This window comes from Octodon degus, unplaced genomic scaffold (genome assembly GCF_000260255.1).
Source record: "Octodon degus isolate 3935 unplaced genomic scaffold, OctDeg1.0 scaffold00274, whole genome shotgun sequence".
Taxonomy (NCBI): domain Eukaryota; kingdom Metazoa; phylum Chordata; class Mammalia; order Rodentia; family Octodontidae; genus Octodon; species Octodon degus.
In genome coordinates, this window is record NW_004524850.1 from 86,510 (window position 1) to 96,496 (window position 9,987).

The 9,987-nt window shown below is 40.2% G+C and overlaps 1 protein-coding gene and 1 pseudogene across 1 annotated transcript in view; one reads left to right on the plus strand and one right to left on the minus strand.

Moving 5' to 3' along the window:
• The window catches only part of LOC101593052 (zinc finger protein 669-like), a 118,751-nt gene that overhangs the window by 6,440 nt on the left and 102,324 nt on the right, over positions 1-9,987 (plus strand). The window lies entirely within an intron of this gene.
• LOC101589528 lies at positions 240-899 on the minus strand (annotated as a pseudogene).

A 9,987-nucleotide genomic window follows, 5' to 3' on the forward strand; every position in this document is an offset into this window, starting at 1 on the left:
TATTTAAATTCTTTATTTCCTAAACCTATTTAAGCAGTATTGAAACATATTTCTCAGGCATGAAATCATTTTTTATAGACTCACATCATGAAACATTAAATGTTACAAATTATAACATAATCAAAATTCACAATGAATTAGTTAAGAATCAGATAAAAGACTTAAGTATTATATAAATTTTCTAGTACAAGCATAAAGTGAAAATAAAGGCTATCAGTGACACTATTCTTTAAAATGGATCTCCCCCAACTTGTTAATTTCTCTACTTTCCTCCTTCCTAAATCCTCCAAAATACTCATTATACTGCATGCTGAAAGAAGAAAACTTAAAACCCAGCTGGATGACACAGCATACAATGCCTTTTACAGATATAATCTATTCCTCAGCAAGCTGTAAGCCATTGAGAGAATAACTCCAAATCCAACAAAGAAAGCCAGACCCGTTTGGCTGAGGAAGGGGCAGCAGATAAGCCACCGTGTGGTAGATCTGAGCTCCAACAGAGATTCTGAAGTGCAGGACAGCTGTGGAGAGGTCTGGACTGCTCAGGGAATACAGAAGGCCAATATCAACGAATGGCACAATATTTTCCAGGTCGTTCAGGTGGGCTCTTTGAACGCGCTCCACACTCTCATCTGTTTGAAGATACTTCTTGGCATCCTCTTTGCCAAAGCCTGCAGTGTCTTCTGGGTTGGCAAAAACCTTCTTTGTTATTCTAAAGAACGCAGTTGCACTCCTCATAAACATCATTTTTGTAAGAACAGTTGTTGTATAGGAGGCAAAGGCCGTAAGAACTTCATTGTCCACCAGCTGGGTAAGATGAGCCATTTTTCAACTTTGGTCTGGAATATGAAGAGGACTGCAGATGCAAGCATGTGCGGAGTCCAGTGCACAATGAACAGCCTGCCTCTGCTTGTTTTTGTTTTTGGAGGAAGGAAAGGTTTGTTTAGCTCACAGTTACTGGGGTTTCAGTCCATACACAGCTGGCTCCAAGGCAGAGCGGCACAGGGCAGAGGGCAGCTTTTCATGGTGGCGGCAAAGAGCAGAGAGCAAAGGGAGGCCAGCAGCAGCTCAGGCACCAGAGAGCTCGGCTGTATTTACTTATTACCAGTCTAAGCCTCTCTTTCCGATGTCTGTTGTTGGGCTGGGGAGATGGCTCAGTGGATTAAGCGTTTCCCTGGCAAGCTCAAGGGCCTGAGTTCAATCGTTGTTTCAGATTCAGTCTTGCACTGAGGATACTCACAGTGCTCCCTCTCCTGTGTCCAGTTCGTGTCACTCATGCTCCAAATCAGTAGTTCTCACAGTGAAGCAGCTTCTTGATGTTGCTAGTGTAGACATGATTTCTTGGTTTTGCAATAGAATCTGTGGCAATAGGTTATTTTCATTTATACTTGTCTGAACTTGGATAAGTTCTGTGCTGTGTTTTGGTAATGTCTAAATCTTTACTGGTGTTTTCTACAAATATTGCTGTGGTCCCTTTAGGTACTTTGGCTCTGGTAGTGTCCACCACTTTTTGCATAACTAAATAGCTGCCTGATTGCATCCAGGCAGTTTTTCACTGCTTATTTTCAGACCTATTTTGATTAGTGTGTATTAGTCATTCCTGGGGCATATTTTCCTCTCCCTCTGTAGGTTTGTTGCTGTGGCATATTGCTCATGAGTAATTTGATTAGTGTCAGGAAGTAAATGTCAAGTGGTCAGGATGTAAGATTGCTTTGTCTGGAGTTGGGGACTTCAGTTCTTTCAAAATCTTCATGTGTTGAAATGTCCCAAGGTTCAGCTTTTGCAGAAGCCCTTTTTTTTTTTCAATCAGAACTCATGTAAATGCCAGAATTTTCAAACTGTTCTTTTTTTTTTTTTTCATTTTTCAGCAAATTTACCAAGGCAGTTCAAAGGAAAACACACTTACTACACTGGAGCACACAGGAAATAATTTGGCAGTAGGAAAATGATTTGGAACTACTCTGCAGTGATGGTTACATGCTATCACATGTTTGTCTAATGTCAAATAACTACATACTCAAAAGGAGCACATTGTATTGCATGTAAATTACATTACTAAGGAAGCTGAATAAGTAGGAAGAGCTCAGAGTAAAACAACATGTTCAACACACATCACTAAGGCTAGCTAAACAAAATATTTTACTTATGCCACCAAATTAATAAGCAAACTACCTCCCATGACAAAGATTTATGTTGCTTACAAGTAGAAAACCTCCAAATATCTCAACATTACAGTATGCTAAACTGCACATATAAGGGAAGTACAAACTCGAACACAAAGCACAACCTGATGAATGAAAAGTACACTGTAGGATCCCCTGACTTCTGGGCTAACAAGGTTATGAAAAAGTCATCTCGGCTACAGAGCAGTGTGGGTAGTTACACTTGCTGGAGACACCGATTTAACAACATGTGGTGATGCTCACGAAACACACACATCTACAACAGCAACTCGGGGTGCTCACGCAGAAACCAATCCTACCCACGCACAGGAGCAAGCACCGACAAGAGCTGCACTTAGAGGTACTATTGATCGGAAAATTAGAAATAAACCCGTGTGTACAAATAATAAAATGGAAAATGCAATGTGGCATTCATTAAATGGTTAGGATGAAAGAAATAAATATTCATACATACACGAGGCTCAAAATAAGAATGCTAAAGAAACTGCTGGAGAGTGGCATAGGCAGTATGAAAGCATCTCTCTTGATTGAAATCATGTCAAAGCATGCCTGTGATGGATCAATTGAATCCACCCATATTTAGGGCAAGGTGTCTCGTGGGGAGAGGAAAGAAGCACACAAGCCTTACTGCTTTCCTGCAGGTAGATCTATTTTTCCTAAAATTGACATGATTTCTTTCTTTACTGCAATGCCCAGCACGCAGCCATGGTGGCTCCTGGGTGGCTGCAGGCCACGTGCCTTCTCAATTCCAGGTGCCGGCTTCCGGGTCTGCTCAACTGCGCTCAGACTCCTTGGAAGCGGGGCTTCCAGTGCTACTCTGGATGCGCCTCTGTGGGCTTCTTCCTCTTGAGTTCATAGATTTCCTCACAGGCCCTACAGGAGGCGGTTGGTCACCAGCTGCCCTTTTGGGCCACCATAGGGGGAAGGGCTTCAGTGATGGAGCTCGCCCCGCCAAACTGCAGGGGGTCAAGATGTGTTCCAAAGACTCAGTGAAATTAAGTATTGTGTATTGCAAAGGGGTGGATTACAGACTCCCAAATGAATCCAACTGTTTTGGTAAAAATTGTGAGCAAGCCATAACAGTGTACAGGGGGTGGATGATTAAATGTTCTTAGGGCATCAAGCTACATGTCCTCGCAGTGAATCATTACTAAAAGACACTATCAAATGCGATTTCTTCTTTTGTTTCTGTCCCCTTTTACAGAAGTGAAAAGGTAGAGCAGTTCTCTCAATTTAAATTATGGTATCAACATGGAGAAATGGCTTCTCAGACTCCAGATCCACATGCGCACATGAAAGTTGTCGGTCTAAAACCAGGTGAAAGCCTTTCCTCCAGAAGGGCTCTGGCTGGCCATTCATCAGGAGGTGGGTCCAGTGTGGCCAACACTGCACTCAACGTGTATGGGCAGCAGTGATTTCAAGAGAAGCTGCCTACCTGTAACAAACATGGGAAAGCCTGTGCAGGACTCCAGTCCTTTAGGAAACATACAGAGACAAATCCTGGGGAGAAACCTCATGAGTATGTGCCACATGTAAAATCCTACTCTGATTGCACTGAAGAAAGTACCATTCTAGACAAGTCAGATGTCCTGTCATTCATTGCACAGCAGGATGTTCAAATGAGGGAAAGATGTCCCCACGTGATGAATATGGACATAGCTATACCACTGGATAGAAATGGTAATCCTCACCACATTCACACACATCAAAAAGCGCACTGTGGAGAAAAAACTCCTGTATATAAGAACTATGAAAAATCCTTTCCTACCAAAGCATTAGGGAAATATGAAAGAACGCACAATGTGGAGAAACCTTACATATGTAAGCACTGTGGGAAAGCTTTCAGCAATCACAGTAATCGTCGAGTCCATGAAAGAACTCACACTGGGGAAAAACCCTATGTGTGCAAGCACTGTGGGAAAGCTTTCAGCAGTCACAGTAATCTTCAAGTACATGAATGGATTCACACTGGGGAGAAACCCTATGTATGTAAGCAGTGTGGGAAGGCTTTCAGTACTCATGGTGTTTGTCAAACTCATGAACAGAGTCACACTGGGCAGAAACTCCATGTATGTAAACAATGTGGGAAAGCATTCAGCACACATGGCAATTGTAAAGTACATGAACAGACTCACATTGGGGAGAAACCCTATGTATGTAAACTGTGGAAAAGCCTTTAGCACAAGTGTTGTTTGTCAAAATCATGAACGGACTCACACTGGGGAGAAACCCTATGTATGTCACAAATGTGGCAGAGCTTTCAACAGAAAAGATAATTGGCGAATACATGAACAGACTCACACAGGAGAGAAACCCTATGCAACTAAGCAATATAGCAAAGCTTTGAGCACACGTGGTCCTTGTCAAAATTGTAAACACAGTCACACTGGGGAGAAACCCTATGTATGTATACAATGTGGGAAAGCTTTCAGCAGACGAGAAAGTTCACAAAATCATGAAAGTGCTCACGCTAGGGAGAAACCCTATGTATGCCAGCAGTGTGGCAAAGTTTTCATCACACATCGTAAGTGTCAAATACATGAAAGAATTCACACTGGGAAGAAACCTTGTGTAAGTGAGCAATTTGGGAAAACCTTTGTCAGACATAGCAATTGTGAAACACGTATGGACTTACCGTGGGGAGAAATCCTATATATGTAAACAATGTGGGAAAGCTTTTAGTACAAGTGATGTTTGTCAGAATCATGAAAGGACTCATACTGGTGAAAACACCTATATATGTAACCAATGTGAGAAAGGTTTCAGCAGAAAAGATAGTTGTCAAGAACATGAAAGGACCCAGAGTAGAGAGAAACCCTATGTATGTCAGCAATGTGGGAAAACCTTCAGGGTGCATGAACATTGTCAGCTACATGTATGGGCTGACATTGGGGAAGAACAATATTTATGTAACCAATGTGAGAAAACCTTTAGCACACACAGAGATTCTCAAGAATATAAAAGGACTTACACTCCAGGAGAAATCTTATGTATGTAAACAATGTGGAAAGTTTCACCACACAATATATCAGAGATAAAGAAATGACACTGTGGAGTATAGGCAGTCATTGTGGGGTCGCTTTCAGATCATATAGTCATTGCAAAACACATTGAGGAACACAAACTGTTGATATGTATGTAAGCGATGTGAAAATGTATTCAGTGCAAAGATACTCTCAAATACATAAAAGAAGTTATGCTTAAGAGAAAGTCTGTAGAGACACAGTAAGGAAAAGGCTCTGTGCAGTGAGCATCATGCACATTAACAAGTGAGAGTATGATATGTGGAGTGACTTAGATGTGAGGCTGAGGAAAGCCTTTTCCTCTAAGCAGTGTGAAGCCGCTTTCAGTCCACACAAGTACCACTACATATATGAAAGAATTCACAGTGACGAGACTTGAGACATGTGAGCAATGTTGGAGTTGTTGGTTTTTAACTCAAATACAAGAACACATGGTAGGGAACATTGTACATATAGAAACCCTTGAATTCTTACACTTCACCTTGAAATACATGAAAGAATTCCCACTAAAGAGAAACCCTGTGTAAATAATGTGAGAAAACATTGTATGATGGCTTTAGCATCAAAAAACAAAAATTCATGTTACTATAAATACAGAGCATGAGAAATCTTCATTTTCACATTACTTTTCATATGGCACTGCACAATGTAGAAATCCTTATCTATGTCTATTAGGTGGGAACAGCTATGGTCAAGTTGGTTTAATTCATGTTGCTAAAAACACCATTGTGAGAAACTATTAATTGAAGGTTTGTATGCGAGTTATCAGTTGTCCTGTATATAGGAATGAATGTTGTAAACCTGTGAACATACAAAGGTTTCAGTTACAGCTCATGTTTCCTAAGTGCTTTGATCACTTCTCATACAGTTTAACCCTAAAATATATGCATGTAGAAAAAATTTTACATTGGAGGTCATATCAATTATTTCTCCAGAAAATTCACATGCAGAGGAGATATCCTAAAGTATAAATATTTTAAGCTCACTCTTAAAATAGGCCTCTGGATTAAATGATTTTAAATTGTACCCAGGAGTTGTACATGCCTGTAATCCCAGTACTTGTGACTGAAGCAGGAGAAATATTGTGAGTTTCAGGCCAGCCTGGGCTATATAGTGGTCTATTAAAAAAAAAAAGCAAAATATAAGAATAAATGTGTCCACATTCTGTAGCTTCTTAGAAGCAAAAGCAGATAAGTTTACCATTGTCTCTTGGGGCCAGGGAGATAGCTCAGTAGAATAAGCACTTGGCTAACAAGCGCAAGGGCCTGAGTTCAATCCCTGGTTCTGAAAAAAAAAAAAATCCTAATACTGTCTCTTAAGATACATAATTGTCTTTATTTTGTACTATGTTAGATTCCAAGATGAAGTGACTTGTATTTACCAGACAAGAGGCTCAGTATTTTGTAGGTTATTTGTGATTTTTTTCTTTTGAATGTAGTAATTATGGGGTAACATAACTCCAAAACTGAATTTTCAATAACTCTTGTCATTTTTCTACTAACTTGTAGTTAAATCCTTGATGCATCATGATCTTTAATTCCAGGAAGAATTTTTAAATTGGAGGTCATATTTTATAATTTTATTACTAGTAATTTCTATACATGTGCTTAAGTGTTCATCTGTTTTCAGACCCCATGTAAATTAGCAAATACCATGTTTTTAATATTCCTAGAAGTTATCTACGCATATCCCAACATAATTACAGATCATACGCAGCACATCATTTCCCGTGTTTTTCTCTATATCAGAGCCATTAATATCCCTTGTTTTTTATCATTAAATTTTACCTTTCACGCTCATTTTGCCACACTGTACAGAGGAGGTAATTACTCAATCTGCCATCCAAAAAATTGCTTTCTTTTTGTGTCTCTTACTGCCAGAGACAAGTAGAACCATATATTTTCTCAAGATACAACGCAGTGTAATAATCAACCTTTCCATCAGCCATGAATATTGATATGATTATTTGGCAATAATATTTCCAGGAAGTTTTGACCATGTTGCTGTTTCCAAAGTTTTCTGTTCGGTTTTTAGTCTTCACAATGAAGCTGTCCTTGTAATGCTGCAAATGCCATTTGTGCTTTGGGAGCTTATGGGTTTTTTCACCTAGGAAGGCCTGAAGGACTTTACTTCAATCTGGTAATTATAAACAATGTATTGGGAACATTAGATGAAATAAAACACTAAAATATTTTCCTAAAAACTAGGGAAAAAATGAGGTTCACTATGAAAATTTTACTGTACTCTCCAAAAGCTTAGCCTGTGAAGAAATAGTAATAAAAGCAATACATACAGAAAATGAAGATGTCAAACAGATGAACATGTACAGAAAATATAATTACTCAAAATTCAGTACTCTGTCATGAAGTAGAATAAATTGGAATCATCTGTGCAACAGGAACACACCCAAAGACCACAATACTAACATCCATCAGGCAAGGTGGGGAAAATGAAAATGGGGCAATGTGAGGAAAGTCAACCTCTCTTTGAGATTCAAATTCCAAGCTGGGGGAAATGATTTGGAGGCCCTCAAGAGAGACGTGGACCCTGCGACCTGCAGGGACATGTGAGCCACTCTGCTCCCATGAGTCTACAGCAATAGCTGCTCAGCAGCTGTCGTACAAGAGCCCAGCTCAGCCCTGGAGGTGCCAGTTGGCCCGGATCCATGCAGGGAAGTGTTGGCTGATTGAACCCAGGACCATAGCCACACGGCTCCTCTCCAGCACTCCCTTTGTAACCTTCCCCCAGGAATTGGGCGCGAGACACCCATTGGAGACAGTTGCGTCAGACAGCAAGTGGACAGAGACCCCAAGGGGCATGTAAGCCAAGGGCCCCAGCCCACACTCCACGGCCATGCTGAGGTGCTGCCCGACTTACTCCATGTGTGAAAGCCCTGGCTGTGGTGCGCTTGCCCCAGTGTCTGCTGGAGCTGGCAGCCCAGATGTGGGGCTGACTCCTCCCTCCTTTAGCTGCCAACTCAAGCGGGGATGTGTCTGGGCGAGGGCTCACCACAAACTAGAACCTGGAAGACACACACACAGCAGAAGTCACAGGTATTTTTTTCTTCTTGGTTTTTCAATTATATTTTTAGAAGCAGGTGTTGATCTTTTTATTTTTCACTTTTTTCAAAACCTCTTTTGACCTTTTCCATCTATTATGTGTTCTGTTTTTTTCTTTGTTAATATTTTCTACTTGAATTTTTTACTCATTTTCTTCTTTGTATAATTTCTTTTTTGCCCATTTTTTATTCTATAGTTCAGCAGTTTTTCTTATTACATTTTACTGGTTGTACAAACATCCCTCCAATGCCTTTGAAACCTTTGCTGCCACTTCCCTGTGCTCCTTCTCATGTCTAATTTAAGGTTTCACATTTTCTTGAAGTCCCCTGTTCATAAAACCCTAGATCTTTTACAGCATACCCATAAAGCTTTGCTTTTTTTTTTTTTACATAGTTCACTCTATAAAATTATCATTGAACAATTTTTTTCCATTAGCAGAAATAGAGTGCATATTGTTACATTTTAGTGCATATTAGTGTTACATTTGTAACACCAAAAGTGCATACTGTTACATTTAGTGCATATTAGTTCTGTTCCAATAGGTTGTCATGATGTTTACACTGTAATTGTGGATTTCTCTCTAGCGTTAAGGATGGCATATAAAAATTTCTATGCTATCAATATTCAATTTAGGGCTGGCCACACAGCTCAGCAGATTAAAGCACCTGCAAGCAGGAACAGGGAACAGGAGTTCGATCCCTGGGCCTGCTGTGCCGGCCCTGCCCCCAGGACGTGCTGAGACTGCAATTGAGACTGGCAGTGGTGGTGTGCGCCTGTAATCCCAGCTCTTGGGAGGCTGTAAACAGGCAGATCACTATGAGTCCAATCTAGTAGTAAGACCCCAAACACCCTGTAGACCCTTCCCTAAAAAAATACAAAAAATTTTTTTTCAATTTGTCACCTAAGTTCAATTACTGGCACCTCCCAAAAATCCAATTTGTCTTACATGGTATTACATCAGTTAATTTGTGTGATATCACTGTGGTTGAGAGGTTGCTATTCATGGTTTTCTTCTGTAAGCTAACACTGTGATTAGATTCATGAATCAGCGATCGTGATACCCTGACGGACCCAATTAACTCCAGGAGCTGATCTCGGCACAGAAGGGCTGCCCAGCCGAACGCAGAGTCCAGAGCAGTGACCACCCACAGAGCTCCCTAGACCTGGCAACAGTCTTGACACACATCCAAGAAACTCCACCAAAAAAAGAAAAATTCAGTCAACCAAAGTTGTAATTAGAGCACAAGAAGAGGCAACTAAATTCCTTCCAAAACTCCCAAATCCCCCAAAGCTGATCCATGGTGCACTAAGGGAGAAAATAGTATAGGCTGCATGTCTTGTTTGTCCTAGAAGATAAAAGAGAGGTGACAGTTTAAATACATTTATTTGTCATTTGTGTTCATCTGAAAAGTGTGTAGTCATCTCTGATTCCCATTTTTGGACTAGGTTTTTAATTCAGGGGGCCTGATTTTTTTTTCAATTCTTTATATGCTCTAGGTATAGTTCTTTGTAAGAGGGACAATTGCCTGAATTATTTTTCCCAATCTGTGGGTTGTATTTTTTTAATTTTTATTTTGAATAGTAAAAGAAAAATAGCAGAAACAAAGAAAAAAAACAGTAACAAGGGGCTGGAGAGATAAGATAGCTCAGAAGAATAAGCCCTTGCCTAACAAGCACAAGGTCCTGAGTTCAATCCCTAATACATCAAAAAAAAAAAAAAAA